At 41.4% G+C, this 19,232-nt stretch overlaps 1 pseudogene; it reads right to left on the reverse strand.

The window, feature by feature from the left end:
• Window positions 1–2,582: 2,582 nt before the first annotated feature.
• Window positions 2,583–3,262, reverse strand: LOC147622969 (oleosin G pseudogene; annotated as a pseudogene).
• Between the last annotated feature and the right edge of the window lie 15,970 nt (window positions 3,263–19,232).

The following is a 19,232-nucleotide window of genomic DNA, read 5'->3' on the forward strand; positions in this document are numbered from 1 at the left end:
TGATCTCATGATCAAATACATTAGTATTATGTATGATTATGGTGTCTTAGTAAAATTCTTATATGTACTTGTATAGAAGGTGAACCCCATCATTTCCCCGACCCCAATAGATGATATAGGAGATTTAAAGATACAAGGGGACTTGACATTGACTTATTTGGAATGATGGACCTATCTCATAATAACAAATTCATGACTCTTTTCATTTCAGGACTTGGTGGTATAATTCTTGGTAGTTTGTTATCTTTGAACTTGGTTTGATTATATTTTCTTGGAAATATGCAACGTATATACTTGTAAAAATCAAATGTCATTTTTTAAATATTATTACATAGTGCCACTTAACCACAAACAATTAGTTAACCCTCTATTTCTTTTATAATATTACAATCATTATATTTTTCAACAATATTTATGCTAGATTAAAATAATCCATGTTCTCACTTACCCCTCTTTTACAATATTACAATCATCATATTTTCCACGATATTGAAAATATTTATGATAGTAAAATATATGTGAGGCTAAAGTTTAAAAATTCTAATTTATTTTGAGTGCAATATTTATGATTGATAGTAAAATGTTGGCCAGAACTCTTCCCCCCCCCCCCCAAAAAAAAAGGCACCTTACAAACTTCCTTCTTGTTGTGAAGGAGAAAGGTTTATATTTGGTAGAAGGATAGGTTTATATTTGGTAGAAGGATTACAAACAAGATTAAGAAGAAGTATTACAAACAAGTAAGGATTACAAACAAGAAGATTTAGTAGAAGGATTACATATAAGGAAGGTTTAATCACCGATAGTGGAGCCCCTACTTTCATGCGCATGTCGAGGAGGTTGATTGGAAATGGGCAAGACGTTCATGTCAAGAAGATTTAGTGGAAGGATTACAAACAAGGAAGATTTAATCATCGACAATGGAGCCCCCTACTTTCATGTGCACGTCGAGGAGGATTGGAAATGGGCAAGACGTTCATGTGCATGTTGAGGAGGTTAATTGGCAATGGGAAAAGGGGTTCATGTGCAGGTCGAGAAGGTTCATTGGCAATGGACAAGACATGGGGCAAGGATAGATTCCATGGAGTGATTTTCATTCCATCACACTATCCACGTCCAAAAAAGAATACCACGGACATTCAAAAGTTTGTGTGAGAGGGAGGGAGGGAGGGAGGTTCAAATTTGTGTGTGTGAGAGACGAGACGAGACTGCTTATAGTCGACTTACTGATCTAGAGAGACCAATCTAGAGAGACTTGAACCTAGGTGGGTCCATGTCATCCCAATCCCACTAGACGAGAGGCCCTTGTGAAACCATTAACGTGCCGTACAATCTAATTTCAATAGCCTGACCTTATTTTGTTTGAATGGGACCTTAGCCTATTGAGGTTCCATCCCCCCCCCCCCCCCCCCTCCCTCCCCCCCTTTTCTAATTGATAGGGGTAAAACAATAATGGGGTCCCAAAGATCATGCTTTGCGTCAAAACTTTTTCTTGAGATGCGAGTATTTTCTCCCCTTTTTTTTTTTTTAAGGGAGAGGAGCTTTCTTAAGAGTGTGACGGGTTTTTTGAGACGAAGTTCAAAATTACAAGTTGTTAGTTGGCTACATTTTAGAGAGGAGAGGTGTGATGGGGGATTTGAGAGCCGTGTAGAAGTGCCTAAGGAGGTGAACCCACCTATGAATATAGAATAAAAAGCTTGTAATTCTTGTCTACAAGAAGACTTATATCAGTACAATTTGCGTAGAAGGAAACCAAACCAAATGAAGTTCACACTTGAGGGAGAGACGACCTCGCTTCAAGTGAAGACTTGAAGTAGTGAAGACCCACAGAACTAACAACCCGATGATGCATAAAGGCAGCATAAATATGCAATTCACTACTTCAAGTGAAGACCTCACTGCAACAAGCGAAGACCCACAGAACTAACAACCTGATGATGCATAAAGGCAACATAAATATGCAATTCATGGAAAAGAGGCCAGGGGACCATAAATGTGATAAATCAATCGTGCATTAAGTTTCTATAATCCCCTATTGAAAGAATGAATATAGTGAATCCAAATAATAATTGAAAGTTGGAAGGGGGGAGCTCAACGTACCAATACATAGTCCTATGATAAAAGCATTAATCCAAATAATAATTAGAAGCTGAAGGGGGAGCTCAACATACCAATACACAGTCTTAATATGTATATGTATGTGTATATGTAATATGATAAAAGTATTAATCTAAATAATAATTAGAAGTTGAAGGGGGAGATCAACACACCAATACATAACACATAGTTCACATTCTAATCATTTGACACGTGTTCAGCCAACGTTAATATCTGATTCAAAAGAAAACCAAGCGCCCACTTTTTTATCCATAAAAGGCTATGCGTAAAAGAAATGCAAGCTCAACAGTGTTTAACCTTAGTGTTAAAAAACACCAAATTTTAGAAATAACATGCGGGCCTTTCAACCCTTTAAAAAAGGGGCAAATATCTGTCTGCATAAGAGATACTTCGTGTTCTAATCTAATAAATCAGAAAAAGACAAAAATAATATACTATGGGTATGATAAAATATTGCATACTAAAATAGATATTATTAGCAACTCAATTAATACACTTACAAAATGTTGCACTGAACCAAACAGACCTTACTACCCAGAGCCACCATCTCAAAATCTCGTCCATGAGTGTTATTATTTATATCATGATGATGCATATAATATTCACCTTGAACTTAAGCACCAGGGGCTGCACCTTGGGCCTTGGTTTGAATCTGGCCACCCATCTCTCGAGCTTTGAGCTTGGCCTGCTCTGCAGTTTCCATAGCTCTCTGCCTGGCATAATCAACCTGCTCAGACCCGGGAGGGCGGCGCCCTTTGAAGTAGTTATACACCCAAGAGAGCACGGACAAGGTGGCAACGCCGGCTCCGCCAGCAGTGAGCACGCCAGCGACGCAGAGAAAAAAAACAATGCCAGCGGGGACAAGGATAGGGCTAAAGAAGAGGAAAACAGGCGTGAGAAGGACCATGGTTATGATTATGCCGGTGACGGTGAGGCCGCCGAGGAAGAGAGAGACGCCGCCTGTTGTGAGCAAGGCAAGGAAACCGATGATCTGGCTAGATGCAGGGCTGTACTTCCTCACTCTGTCGAAGAGGCCCTCTGCTTGCTCTCGAGTTTGGCGAGCTTGGTCTGCCATGGCTATGGCGAAGGCTGTGAGCCTTTTCTCTCTCTTTGCGCGTTCGATACAAAGAAAAAAGAGTTCACGAGACGATGGGAGGGAGGGCCTTCACGGTGCAGACTTTTATTTTGCAATCTCCAGCATGGGTCATCACGTGGCGGCCGCATCAACCTTTCTAAAACTTGCGCGTCCCATGATCATTTACTAGCCTCACAACACTTGCCCCCTACGTGACACTCGTTTATAAATTAGCCCCACCACGTGGAAGAAGGAAAGTACCAATGATGATGATCATCAAAAGCTTTTTTTTAAAAGAGCATTCATTTACAACGGTGCGGTATCTTGCAGTTCCACATGGTCTTAAACTTTAAAATAATAGATTTGGATGAGAAGCCAGAAAGTATATTCTTTCTAACCTAGTGGATACTCCATTTTGGGATTTAGGGTTTAACACTTTTTGAAATTTTAATCTTTGTCTTATTTCAATTGGATCTTAAAGGGGAGTCTTCATATGTGTTCAAAAGCATGACAATTTTGGTAGTTTGGGACACCCAAAGTTGGCCCTAGTAGGTGCCAAAACACCCAACATTTGGGACACCCAAGGTTGGCCCTAGATGCCAAAACACCCAAAGTTTGGGACACCCAAGGTTGGCACTAGATGCCAAAACTTAATCTATTTCTAAATATGACATTTTAGAGAGGATAGATGAAATAAATTGGGAGAACACTCTGAAGGGAGATTCGATGCTGAAAAAGTTGAAAAGTTGAAAGGCTTTGGCGTCGAGAAATTGGTTATAGACAGTATTTATTGTGTCCGGAAGTGTTGTGCTCCTTCACGTGTACCCTAAAGCCTAAACCCTAAACTATATGCATTAATTGCTTTACTGGATATATGGTCAGCTTTCAGCATAATTAAGTATAAAGCAATACCAAAGCAGCTTATGGAAACCACTCCAAAATCCTTTCGATGCCCATGCAGTAGGGAATACTGTCTCCATTGACAAGACAGCAGGACCTATTAATATTGGTACTGGTAATTACAAGTTTCCATCAATGTTTGTCCAAGCTGAAATTGACAACTGTGACATTATCCTTGGGATAGATTTCATGGACCAATTAATGCCCATGATACTGTCAAAAGAAAAAGTTGTCCTCACCATATCGAGGATAAACCATTCTATGTTCCTCTGATCAACCATAAATCAACAAAAATTAAATCTTGGAACTATGAATGGGAAAAACAAAATGATGATAAAATCTCCAAGGAGCAAAGGCTAAATGCTGTCATTAATGACATAAACAACCTCACCCCAGATGATGTCCTAATACAGCATTACAAGCAACTTGAAGATGCCAAAATATTCGGGACAGACATGTGGAAAGCACAAATAAATGCAGCATGTACTTCAAAGCAGAGTTTTGCATCCCTACATGATAAATTAGTAAAAGACTGCTCCCCAAAAAATCCACAAGCTTTCAAAGACAGGTTTTATTATGAAATCACCCTCCCTCTTAAAGATGGAGCAAAACCATACAAAGAAAGCCCAAAAGGTATGACAGAAGCCGACAGGGAAGAATGCCAAAAATTGATCAATGAGCTCCTGGAGAAAAGACTTATTAAACCCTCAAAATCTGAGTGGGCTTGTTCTACTTTCTTTGTTAACAAACACTCAGAATAAAAAAGAGGAAAGAGAAGACTGGTATTCAATTACAAACCACTTAACAAATTCCTAGTATCCTATACCAAATAAGGATTATCTAATGAAAAAAATTGCTAGTGCCAGGTTCTTCTCTAAATTGGATCTCAAATCAGGATTTTGGTAGATAACCATAAAAGAAGAAGATAGATATAAAACAGGATTTGTAGTCCCACAAGGCTTCTATGAATGGATAGTGATGCCTTTTGGATTGAAAAATGCACCTGCAGAGTTCCACAAAATGATGGATGGAATCTTCTCAAAATTTCATGAGTTTTGCTTAGTATACATTGATGACATTATCATCTATAGCAAAACCATAAATGACCATCTCAACCACTTGGAACAGATTTACCAAATTATTAAGCAATTTGGTCTGGTTCTCTCTCCAACAAAAATAGAAATTACTAAACCACAAATTGATTTTCTGGGAATCACAATTCTTGAAAATGGAAAAATACAATTACATTCCCATGTGCTTGAAGCACTACAAGGATTTCCAGATAGAATCACTAACAAAACTCAGCTACAAAGATTTCTTGGTTGCCTGGTCTATGTAACAGGGTTCTATCAAATGGTGGCCAAAGATAGAAGATGCTTAGATAAAATGCTGAGAAATAACCATGGCCCATGGACAGGTGAGCACACTAAAGCAGTCCAAGAAATTAAGGAGAAAGCAAAAAAATTGCCCCCCTTTGCAGATCCCAGGTAATGGTCCAAAAATCATTGAGATAGATGCATCATAGGAATACTAGGGAGCAATCCTCCTAGAGAAAATAGATAAAAAGGAGGAAGTGTGTGCATACAGATTAGGCTCCTTTACCCAACTAGAACTGAAATACCATTCCATTGAAAAAGATATCCTCGATGCTGTCAAAAAAGCAATCCAAAAATTAGAAATATTTTTGCTAAATAAAAAATTCACAGTCAGGACAAACAACAAAAACTTAGAACCTTTCCAAAAGAGAAAAATAGATAAACAATTAGGAAAAGGAAGACTGTCAAGGTGGCAGGAATTCTTCACACAATATGACTTTGATTTGGAATGGAAAAAAGGATCAGAAAACTCTCTTGCAGATATGCTGACACGTGAAGGAGCACAACACTTTCGGACACAATAAATATTGTCTATAACCAATTTCTCGGTGCCAAAACCGTTCAACTTTTTCAGCGTCGAATCTTGTATATTCGCTGTTACCGCACTGCTTTTGTAAGGGATAGACACTACGGTCATTTCAAAACGGTAAGACCTCCCATATTATATCTTTTCACTATTCACCGCACTGCTTTTTGTAAGGGATAGACACTGCCATCAAAACAGTAAGACCTCCCATATTATATCTTTTCACATATCAATCTCCTTTTGCCCCACAAGACCTCTTATTGGACTCCAACAAGACTTCTTCGACAAGCCTCTCCACGAGTGCGCAACAACTGGATTTTGATAAGACTTCTTACTGAATCCAAGACCTCTTATTGGATTCAAATAAGACTTCCTACTGGATTCAAGACTCCTTACTGGATTCCGATAAGACTTCTTCAAGAAGCCTTCCTAGCAAGTGCGCTACAAGCTCGAATCCAACGGGACTTCTTCGAGAAGCCTCTCCAAACCCTATAAATAGAACCACAATCCTTTGTTCTAGAGATCGCATTCTCATATAGCAATATTGCCTTAGTAGAAGCCACACCCCTTATCTACCACCTTTGTATAAATCTTCTGATTACTAATACAACCAAACATTTTGCTTCAACTAAAAGCTTCTTTGTACATCTTCAATCTCGTGAGTTAAATGGCAAGTTTAAGTCTCGTAGTAATGTATTAACAAACCTCTTCACCATATTTAGAAACTCTGAAATTCCTATCACTATGGAGATCTTGATGAATTCTGCAAGTATGATCTAGTCTTAAATATCCATAGTGAATCACAATGTAAGTGGTGGTATTCCTACTCTTACGATACTACTCCCCCAAGCTCACCTAGATCCACTGATTCTCCAAGATTCGCCCCTGTAAATTACACTCTACCACACAGAGCTTCTACTTCTCACTCAACCTCTTAAGCCACACATTAACCATGGCGTACTTACTTATAATAGTACTTTGCCTTGCTATGTTTGCATGTTTTATTGTCTCCATATTCTCTTGAGTCTCCTCACCTTGCATATCTCCTCCTTGCTTATTTCTTATCTCCTCTGCCTACCTCTCATATCCTCAGTCCCCCTCTTCATTTATTCGTGTTTTTTTTGTATCCAGGTATCAAAGCCATAGACAGACATCAGAAGCATGTAAAAAGCTTGGTCGACCCGCCCAAGGGTTGAAGGATAGCCACAGAAAGGCTTGAGATTTAGGGTTAAGGGTTTAGCATTTAGCGTTTAGGGTTTAGGGTTTATAGTTTTTTTTAAAAGGATTTTTAACGATTTTTAAAGGGTTTTTTTAGGGTTTAGGGTTTAGAGTAGGGTTTAGGATTTAGGGTATAGGGTTTAGCGTTTAGCATTTAGGCTTTATGGTTTTCTTAAGGGTTTTTAAGGATTTTTAAAGGGTTTAGGGTTTAGGGTTTAGGGTTTAGGGTTCAGAGTTCAGGGTTCAAGGTTCAAGGTTTTCAGGGTTCAGGGTTCAGGGGTTAGGGTTTAGGGTTTAGGGTTTGCTCCTAGAGCGTTTTGGTGTTCAGGTCTGAGGGTTGTGAGCTGGGCAGCTTAGGGTTGAATGGGGGGCCGGTTTTATTGCGTATACATGTTATGAGTGAGCCAGAACCAACACCAAAATCGAGAAGGTGATTAGCGCTGCTTGACGACGTCTTCAGACGCCAAAATTGACGCAAAAACACACAAATCCGATCCCAAACCCCCAAAACCAAAAAATCCAGAAGCTGCTTAGGGTTGCTCCACGGCATCTCCGAGCCCGAAAATTGATCCAAAAACACCCAAATCCGACCCCAAAAACCCCAAAACCCAAAAATCCAGAAGCTGCTTAGGGCTACTCCACGGCATCTCCGAGCCCGAAAATTGACCCAAAAACACCCAAACTGGACCCCAAAACCCCCAAAACCCAAAAATCCAGAAGCTGCTTAGGGCTACTCCACGGCATCTCCGAGCCCGAAAATTGATCCAAAAACACCCAAACCGGATCCCAAAATCCCCAAAACCCAAAAATCCAGAAGCTGCTTAGGGTTGCTCCACGGCATCTCCGAGCCCGAAAATTGACCAAAAAACACCCAAACCGAACCCCAAAAATCATGAAGCTGCTTAGGACTACTCCATAGTATCTCCGAGCCCGAAAATTGACCCAAAAACATCCAAACCGGATCCCAAAACCCCCTAAAACCTTAGGGACTGGGTGATTCCTAGTTGTTATCCTAAACCCTAAATCCTAATGGCACTGTAACCCTAGGGGCTTAGGGCTTAGGGTTTGGGGTTTTTAGGGTTTTAGGTTTTAGGGTTTAGGGGTTTTTTCAAGTGTGCGGTTGTGGAGTGATAAAGATAAATAACCGGTAGCTGCGGCAGCAAAAAATAAATTTTTCGGGGGCCGATTACGTGATAGTCAAGTGGAGTGTATGTAAGATATGGTGTTGAGGTGTGAATAGTATGAACTTAAGATGGCCACGCACTATGACCAAAGAGTCCAAAATCCCACCTCACGAGGACAATAGCTAGCCGAAAAATACGACCAAAAGCCCACGCAAACTAAAGGCTAAGATGTGGGGACAACAAATTGCCGCAAAAGAACGGCTAGTTGGAACCAAACCAAAGGCTAAGACGTGGGGACAACAACTTGCTGCAAAAGAACGACTAGTTGCCCTCAAAAATAAAGGTAAGGGGAAGGGAAGGTGCATCAATCGAAATGACACTTAGCATGCCACGCAATATGACATTATGCCAGATCGAAGGAGCATACTCAGCAGAAAGACACTAAACCAGCCAAATAAATGACCAAGTGCCTCTTGCTAAGCACCAAAACAATGGCCTTACTCACACACACAAGAAAGACACTTTACTAGCCCAAAAAAGGAATAAGTGCCTAACATACACAAAACACAAGACAAAATTTGATTTAAGAGACAAAAGGACTTAAAAAAGTCGATTTCTTGTATAAACTTGAGGGTGTAGTTCCAATCTAGTTTCGCTCTAGAGTGAGGTCTTCAGTGGAACACCCAAGTTTGAGAGTACAAGAATGAGAGCTCTCCCTTATGTAGAGAGGGGAGGGCTTGCTTTTGCCTCTTTGCATGTGGGATAATTCAGCCTTTTGTTGTGAAAAAGCAAGCTTAGGACATGAAGAACCCAATGCAACAAACGGCGCTCGAATCGGATAAGTAGAGCTCTCTAAACAAGTAAAAGAAGCTCAATAGCATCTCATGCAAGCTAAGGGTTTTGAACTCATGACCCCTTTCATTAGAGTCACAAGCCTTAACCATTAGGCTAGAATGGACATGTTGACTCTACATGCAAAAATAAGTTACATAAGACTAGAGAGATGTATAAAATAGGTGGAGTCGCAAGCCTTAACCATTAGGCTAGAGTGGACATGTTGACTCTACATGCAAAAATAAGTTACATAAGACTAGAGAGATGCATAAAATAGGTGGAGGGTTTTCCCGATAGCAGCACCAAGCATGGGAGGTCTCATATGCTGTTAAGCCAATGCTCCCAAAGATTGCTTTACAAGGTGGGTCCACGCTAAAAATAGTACTTACTAAAAATAGTACTTACTAAAAATAGTATTTACTAAAAATAGAAAGTTACAAATTAGAGGTTCGAAACCTTGATCTAACAAGATAGGAGCATAGATTCCTTGGATTTCTCCAGCAAATCATAGGTCTAGATAGATGCTTCAGCTCGGGATTTTGTTGGCAAAGCCGAAAAAGTTTAGGGTTTAGGGAGGCCCCCAAGTTTAAAGCTTTGGTATACTTGGAGTAGTCAAGCTTAAGAACTAGGGGGATCCGAAAAAATCCACAGATGACATGTGTTATCTTGATATGCTCCTGAAGATCTATTGCATAGTTGCTAAGATGTTGAAGCAAAGTGGTGTGAGACCCATGCCAAAAACACCCAAATTGGACCCCAAAACCCCCAAAATCCAAAAATCTAGAAGCTGCTTAGGAATGCTCCACGAGCTTGAAAATTGACCCAAAAACACCCAAATCCAACCCCAAAACCCCCAAAACCCAAAAATCCAAAAGCTGCTTAGGCTTACTCCACGGCATCTCCGAGCCCGAAAATTGATCCAAAAACACCCAAACCGGATCCCAAAATCCCCAAAATCCAAAAATCTAGAAGCTGCTTAGGGTTGCTCCACGGCATCTCCGAGCCCGAAAATTGACCAAAAAACACCCAAACCGAACCCCAAAAATCATGAAGCTGCTTAGGACTACTCCACAGCATCTCCGAGTCCGAAAATTGACCCAAAAACATCCAAACCGGATCCCAAAACCCCCTAAAACCTTAGGGACTGGGTGATTCCTAGTTGTTATCCTAAACCCTAAACCCTAAACCCTAATGGCACTGTAACCCTAGGGGCTTAGGGCTTAGGGCTTAAAGTTTAGGGTTTTTAGGGTTTTAGGTTTTAGAGGGTTTAGGGGTTTTTTCAAGTGTGCGGTTGTGGAGTGATAAAGATAAATAACCGGTAGCTGCGGCAGCTAAAAGTAGCCGCGGCAGCAAAAAATAAATTTTTCGGGGACTGGTTACGTGATAGTCAAGTGGAGTGTATGTAAGATATGGTGTTGAGGTGTGAATAGTATGAACTTAAGATGGCCACGCACTATGACCAAAGAGTCCAAAATCCCACCTCATGAGGACAACAGCTAGCCGAAAAATACGACCAAAAGCCCACGCAAACTAAAGGCTAAGATGTGGGGACAACAAATTGCCGCAAAAGAACGGCTAGTTGCCCACCAAACCAAAGGCTAAGACGTGGGGACAACAACTTGCTGCAAAAGAACGACTAGTTGCCCTTAAAAAATAAAGGTAAGGGGAAGGGAAGGTGCATCAATCGAAATGACAATTAGCATGCCACGCAATATGACATTATGCCAGATCGAAGAAGCATACTCAGCAGAAAGACACTAAACCAGCCAAATTAATGACCAAGTGCCTCTTGCTAAGCACCAAAACAATGGCCTTACTCACACACACAAGAAAGACACTTTACTAGCCCAAAAAAGGACTAAGTGCCTAACATACACAAAACACAAGACAAAATTTGATTTAAGAGACAAAAGGACTTAAAAAAGTCGATTTCTTGTATAAACTTGAGGGTGTAGTTCCAATCTAGTTTCACTCTAGAGTGAGCTCTTCAGTGGAACACCCAAGTTTGAGAGTACAAGAATGAGAGCTCTCCCTTATGTAGAGAGGGGAGGGCTAGCTTTTGCCTCTTTGCATGTAGAGAGGGGAGGGCTAGCTCTCCCTTATGTAGAGAGGGGAGGGCTAGCTTATGTAGAGAGGGGAGGGCTAGCTTTTGCCTCTTTGCATGTGGGATAATTCAGCCTTTTGTTGTGAAAAAGCAAGCTTAGGACATGAAGAACCCAATGCAACAAACGGCGCTCGAATCGGATAAGTAGAGCTCTCTAAACAAGTAAAAGAAGCTCAATAGCATCTCATGCAAGCTAAGGGTTTTGAACTCATGACCCCTTTCATTAGAGTCACAAGCCTTAACCATTAGGCTAGAGTGGACATGTTGACTCTACATGCAAAAATAAGTTACATAAGACTAGAGAGATGCATAAAATAGGTGGAGTCGCAAGCCTTAACCATTAGGCTAGAGTGGACATGTTGACTCTACATGCAAAAATAAGTTACATAAGACTAGAGAGATGCATAAAATAGGTGGAGGGTTTTCCCGATAGCAGCACCAAGCATGGGAGGTCTCATATGCTGTTAAGCCAATGCTCCCAAAGGTTGCTTTACAAGGTGGGGTCCACGCTAAAAATAGTACTTACTAAAGATAGTACTTACTAAAAATAGTATTTACTAAAAATAGAAAGTTACAAATTAGAGATTCGAAACCTTGATCTAACCAGATAGGAGCATAGATTCCTTGGATTTCTCCAGCAAATCATAGGTCTAGATATATGCTTCAGCTCGGGATTTTGTTGGCAAAGCCGAAAAAGTTTAGGGTTTAGGGAGGCCCCCCAAGTTTAAAGCTTTGGTGTACTTGGAGTAGTCAAGCTTAAGAACTAGGGGGATCCGAAAAAATCCACAGATGACATGTGTTATCTTGATATACTCCTGAAGATCTATTGCATAGTTGCTAAGATGTTGAAGCAAAGTGGTGTGAGACCCATGCCAAAAACACCCAAACTGGACCCCAAAACCCCCAAAACCCAAAAATCCAGAAGCTGCTTAGGATTGCTCCACGAGCCTGAAAATTGACCCAAAAACACCCAAATCCAATCCCAAAACCCCCAAAACCCAAAAATCCAAAAGCTGGTTAGGGCTGCTCCACGGCATCTCCGAGCCCGAAAATTGATCCAAAAACACCCAAACCGGATCCCAAAATCCCCAAAACCCAAAAATCCAGAAGCTGCTTAGGGTTGCTCCACGGCATCTCCGAGCCCGAAAATTGACCAAAAAACACCCAAGCCGAACCCCAAAAATCATGAAGCTGCTTAGGACTACTCCACAGCATCTCCGAGCCCGAAAATTGACCCAAAAACATCCAAACCGGATCCCAAAACCCCCTAAAACCTTAGGGACTGGGTGATTCCTAGTTGTTATCCTAAACCCTAAACCCTAAACCCTATGGCACTGTAACCCTAGGGGCTTAGGGCTTAGGGCTTAGGGTTTTTAGGGTTTAGGGGTTTTTTCAAGTGTGCGGTTGTGGAGTGATAAAGATAAATAACCGGTAGCTGCGGCAGCTAAAAGTAGTTGCGGCAGCAAAAAATAAATTTTTCGGGGGCCGGTTACGTGATAGTCAAGTGGAGTGTATGTAAGATATGGTGTTGAGGTGTGAATAGTATGAACTTAAGATGGCCACGCACTATGACCAAAGAGTCCAAAATCCCACCTCACGAGGACAACAGCTAGCCGAAAAATACGACCAAAAGCCCACGCAAACTAAAGGCTAAGATGTGGGGACAACAAATTGCCGCAAAAGAACGGCTAGTTGCCCACCAAACCAAAGGCTAAGATGTGGGGACAACAACTTGCTGCAAAAGAATGACTAGTTGCCCTCAAAAATAAAGGTAAGGGGAAGGAAAGGTGGATCAATCGAAATGACACTTAGCATGCCATGCAATATGACATTATGCCAGATCGAAGGAGCATACTCAGCAGAAAGACACTAAACCAGCCAAATTAATGACCAAGTGCCTCTTGCTAAGCACCAAAACAATGGTCTTACTCACACACACAAGAAAGACACTTTACTAGCCCAAAAAAGGACTAAGTGCCTAACATACACAAAACACAAGACAAAATTTGATTTAAGAGACAAAAGGACTTAAAAAAGTCGATTTCTTGTATAAACTTGAGGGTGTAGTTCCAATCTAGTTTCGCTCTAGAGTGAGCTCTTTTGTGGAACACCCAAGTTTGAGAGTACAAGAATGAGAGCTCTCCCTTATGTAGAGAGGGGAGGGCTAGCTTTTGCCTCTTTGCATGTAGAGAGGGAGGGCTAGCTCTCCCTTATGTAGAGAGGGGAGGGCTAGCTTATGTAGAGAGGGGAGTGCTAGCTTTTGCCTCTTTGCATGTGGGATAATTCAGCCTTTTGTTGTGAAAAAGCAAGCTTAGGACATGAAGAACCCAATGCAACAAACGGCGCTCGAATCGGATAAGTAGAGCTCTCTAAACAAGTAAAAGAAGCTCAATAGCATCTCATGCAAGCTAAGGGTTTTGAACTCATGACCCCTTTCATTAAAGTCAAAAGCCTTAACCATTAGGCTAGAGTGGACATGTTGACTCTACATGCAAAAATAAGTTACATAAGACTAGAGAGATGCATAAAATAGGTGGAGTCGCAAGCCTTAACCATTAGGCTAGAGTGGACATGTTGACTCTACATGCAAAAATAAGTTACATAAGACTAGAGAGATGCATAAAATAGCTGGAGGGTTTTCCCGATAGCAGCACCAAGCATGGGAGGTCTCATATGCTGTTAAGCCAATGCTCCCAAAGGTTGCTTTACAAGGTGGGTCCACGCTAAAAATAGTACTTACTAAAAATAGTACTTACTAAAAATAGTATTTACTAAAAATAGAAAGTTGCAATATGACATTATGCCAGATCGAAGGAGCATACTCAGCAGAAAGACACTAAACCAGCCAAATTAATGACCAAGTGCCTCTTGCTAAGCACCAAAACAATGGCCTTACTCACACACACAAGAAAGACACTTTACTAGCCCAAAAAAGGACTAAGTGCCTAACATACACAAAACACAAGACAAAATTTGATTTAAGAGACAAAAGGACTTAAAAAAGTCGATTTCTTGTATAAACTTGAGGGTGTAGTTCCAATCTAGTTTCGCTCTAGAGTGAGCTCTTCAGTGGAACACCCAAGTTTGAGAGTACAAGAATGAGAGCTCTCCCTTATGTAGAGAGGGGAGGGCTAGCTTTTGCCTCTTTGCATGTAGAGAGGGGAGGGCTAGCTCTCCCTTATGTAGAGAGGGGAGGGCTAGCTTATGTAGAGAGGGGAGTGCTAGCTTTTGCCTCTTTGCATGTGGGATAATTCAGCCTTTTGTTGTGAAAAAGCAAGCTTAGGACATGAAGAACCCAATGCAACAAACGGCGCTCGAATCGGATAAGTAGAGCTCTCTAAACAAGTAAAAGAAGCTCAATAGCATCTCATGCAAGCTAAGGGTTTTGAACTCATGACCCCTTTGATTAGAGTCACAAGCCTTAACCATTAGGCTAGAGTGGACATGTTGACTCTACATGCAAAAATAAGTTACATAAGACTAGAGAGATGCATAAAATAGGTGGAGTCGCAAGCCTTAACCATTAGGCTAGAGTGGACATGTTGACTCTACATGCAAAAATAAGTTACATAAGACTAGAGAGATGCATAAAATAGCTGGAGGGTTTTCCCGATAGCAGCACCAAGCATGGGAGGTCTCATATGCTGTTAAGCCAATGCTCCCAAAGGTTGCTTTACAAGGTGGGTCCACCCTAAAAATAGTACTTACTAAAAATAGTATTTACTAAAAATAGAAGGTTACAAATTAGAGGTTCGAAACCTTGATCTAACAAGATAGGAGCATAGATTCCTTGGATTTCTCCAGCAAATCATAGGTGTAGGTATATGCTTCAGCTCGGGATTTTGTTGGCAAAGCCGAAAAAGTTTAGGGTTTAGGGAGGCCCCCAAGTTTAAAGCTTTGGTATACTTGGAGTAGTCAAGCTTAAGAACTAGGGGGATCCGAAAAAATCCACAGATGACATGTGTTATCTTGATATGCTCCTGAAGATCTATTGCATAGTTGCTAAGATGTTGAAGCAAAGTGGTGTGAGACCCATGCCAAAAACACCCAAACTGGACCCCAAAACCCCCAAAACCCAAAAATCCAGAAGCTGCTTAGGATTGCTCCACGAGCCTGAAAATTGACCCAAAAACACCCTAATCCAACCCCAAAATCCCCAAAACCCAAAAATCCAAAAGCTGCTTAGGGCTACTCCACGGCATCTCCGAGCCCGAAAATTGATCCAAAAACACCCAAACCGGATCCCAAAATCCCCAAAACCCAAAAATCCAGAAGCTGCTTAGAGTTGCTCCACAGCATCTCCGAGCCCGGAAATTGACCAAAAAACACCCAAACCGAACCCCAAATATCATGAAGCTGCTTAGGACTACTCCACAGCATCTCCGAGCCCGAAAATTGACCCAAAAACATCCAAACCGGCGGATCCCAGAACCCCCTAAAACCTTAGGGACTGGGTGATTCCTAGTTGTTATCCTAAACCCTAAATCCTAATGGCACTGTAACCCTAGGGGCTTAGGGCTTAGGGTTTAGGGTTTTTAGGGTTTTAGGTTTTAGGGTTTAGGGGTTTTTTCAAGTGTGCGGTTGTAGAGTGATAAAGATAAATAACCGACAGCTGCGGCAGCAAAAAATAAATTTTTCGGGGGCCGGTTACGTGATAGTCAAGTGGAGTGTATGTAAGATATGGTGTTGAGGTGTGAATAGTATGAACTTAAGATGGCCACGCACTATGACCAAAGAGTCCAAAATCCCACCTCACGAGGACAACAGCTAGCCGAAAAATACGACCAAAAGCCCACGCAAACTAAAGGCTAAGATGTGGGGACAACAAATTGCCGCAAAAGAACGGCTAGTTGCCCACCAAACCAAAGGCTAAGACGTGGGGACAACAACTTGCTGCAAAAGAACGACTAGTTGCCCTCAAAAATAAAGGTAAGGAGAAGGGAAGGTGCATCAATCGAAATGACACTTAGCATGCCACGCAATATGACATTATGCCAGATCGAAGGAGCATACTCAGCAGAAAGACACTAAACCAGCCAAATTAATGACCAAGTGCCTCTTGCTAAGCACCAAAACAATGGCCTTACTCACACACACAAGAAAGACACTTTACTAGCCCAAAAAAGGACTAAGTGCCTAACATACACAAAACACAAGACAAAATTTGATTTAAGAGACAAAAGGACTTAAAAAAGTCGATTTCTTGTATAAACTTGAGGGTGTAGTTCCAATCTAGTTTCGCTCTAGAGTGAGCTCTTCAGTGGAACACCCAAGTTTGAGAGTACAAGAATGAGAGCTCTCCCTTATGTAGAGAGGGGAGGGCTAGCTTTTGCCTCTTTGCATGTGGGATAATTCAGCCTTTTGTTGTGAAAAAGCAAGCTTAGGACATGAAGAACCCAATGCAACAAACGGCGCTCAAATCGGATAAGTAGAGCTCTCTAAACAAGTAAAAGAAGCTCAATAGCATCTCATGCAAGCTAAGGGTTTTGAACTCATGACCCCTTTCATTAGAGTCACAAGCCTTAACCATTAGGCTAGAGTGGACATGTTGACTCTACATGCAAAAATAAGTTACATAAGACTAGAGAGATGCATAAAATAGGTGGAGTCGCAAGCCTTAACCATTAGGCTAGAGTGGACATGTTGACTCTACATGCAAAAATAAGTTACATAAGACTAGAGAGATGCATAAAATAGGTGGAGGGTTTTCCCGATAGCAGCACCAAGCATGGGAGGTCTCATATGCTGTTAAGTCAATGCTCCCAAAGGTTGCTTTACAAGGTGGGTCCACGCTAAAAATAGTACTTACTAAAAATAGTATTTACTAAAAATAAAAAGTTACAAATTAGAGGTTCGAAACCTTGATCTAACAAGATAGGAGCATAGATTCCTTGGATTTCTCCAGCAAATCATAGGTCTAGGTATATGCTTCAGCTCGGGATTTTGTTGGCAAAGCCGAAAAAGTTTAGGGTTTAGGGAGGCCCCCAAGTTTAAAGCTTTGGTGTACTTGGAGTAGTCAAACTTAAGAACTAGGGGGATCGGAAAAAATCCACAGATGACGTGTGTTATCTTGATATGCTCCTGAAGATCTATTGCATAGTTGCTAAGATGTTGAAGCAAAGTGGTGTGAGACCCATGCCAAAAACACCCAAACTGGACCCCAAAACCCCCAAAACCCAAAAATCCAGAAGCTGCTTAGGATTGCTCCACGAGCTTGAAAATTGACCCAAAAACACCCTAATCCAACCCCAAAACCCCCAAAACCCAAAAATCCAAAAGCTGCTTAGGGCTACTCCACGGCATCTGCGAGCCCGAAAATTGATCCAAAAACACCCAAATCGGATCCCAAAATCCCCAAAACCCAAAAATCCAGAAGCTGCTTAGGGTTTCTCCACGACATCTCCGAGCCCGGAAATTAACCAAAAAACACCCAAACCGAACCCCAAAAATCATGAAGCTGCTTAGGACTACTCCACAGCATCTCCGAGCCCGAAAATTGACCCAAAAACATCCAAACTGGATCCCAAAACCCCCTAAAACCTTAGGGACTGGGTGATTCCTAGTTGTTATCCTAAACCCTAAACCCTAAACCCTAATGGCACTGTAGCCCTAGGGGCTTAGGGCTTAGGGTTTAGGATTTCTAGGGTTTTAGGTTTTAGGGTTTAGGGATTTTTTCAAGTGTGCGGTTGTGGAGTGATAAAGATAAATAACCGATAGTTGCGGCAGCAAAAAGCAGCTGCGGCAGCAAAAAATAAATTTTTCGGGGACCGGTTACGTGATAGTCAAGTGGAGTGTATGTAAGATATGGTGTTGAGGTGTGAATAGTATGAACTTAAGATGGCCACGCACTATGACCAAAGAGTCCAAAATCCCACCTCACGAGGACAACAGCTAGCTGAAAAATACGACCAAAAGCCCACGCAAACTAAAGGCTAAGATGTGGGGACAACAAATTGCCGCAAAAGAACGGCTAGTTGCCCACCAACAAACCAAAGACTAAGACGTGGGGACAACAACTTGCTGCAAAAGAACGACTAGTTGCCCTCAAAAATAAAGGTAATGGGAAGGGAAGGTGCATCAATCGAAATGACACTTAGCATGCCACGCAATATGACATTATGCCAGATCGAAGGAGCATACTCAGCAGAAAGACACTAAACCAGCCAAATTAATGACCAAGTGCCTCTTGCTAAGCACCAAAACAATGGCCTTACTCACACACACAAGAAAGACACTTTACTAGCCCAAAAAAGGACTAAGTGCCTAACATACACAAAACACAAGACAAAATTTGATTTAAGAGACAAAAGGACTTAAAAAAGTCGATTTCTTGTATAAACTTGAGGGTGTAGTTCCAATCTAGTTTCGCTCTAGAGTGAGCTCTTCAGTGGAACACCCAAGTTTGAGAGTACAAGAATGAGAGCTCTCCCTTATGTAGAGAGGGGAGGGCTAGCTTTTGCCTCTTTGCATGTGGGATAATTCAGCCTTTTGTTGTGAAAAAGCAAGCTTAGGACATGAAGAACCCAATGCAACAAACGGCGCTTGAATCGGATAAGTAGAGCTCTCTAAACAAGTAAAAGAAGCTCAATAGCATCTCATGCAAGCTAAGGGTTTTGAACTCATGACCCCTTTCATTAGAGTCACAAGCCTTAACCATTAGGCTAGAGTGGACATGTTGACTCTACATGCAAAAATAAGTTACATAAGACTAGAGAGATGCATAAAATAGGTGGAGTCGCAAGCCTTAACCATTAGGCTAGAGTGGACATGTTGACTCTACATGCAAAAATAAGTTACATAAGACTAGAGAGATGCATAAAATAGGTGGAGGGTTTTCCCGATAGCAGCACCAAGCATGGGAGGTCTCATATGCTGTTAAGCCAATGCTCCCAAAGGTTGCTTTACAAGGTGAGTCCACGCTAAAAATAGTACTTACTAAAAATAGTATTTACTAAAAATA

This window comes from Cibotium barometz, chromosome 27 (genome assembly GCF_041138505.1).
Source record: "Cibotium barometz isolate CiBa-2024 chromosome 27, ASM4113850v1, whole genome shotgun sequence".
Lineage (NCBI taxonomy): Eukaryota > Viridiplantae > Streptophyta > Polypodiopsida > Cyatheales > Cibotiaceae > Cibotium > Cibotium barometz.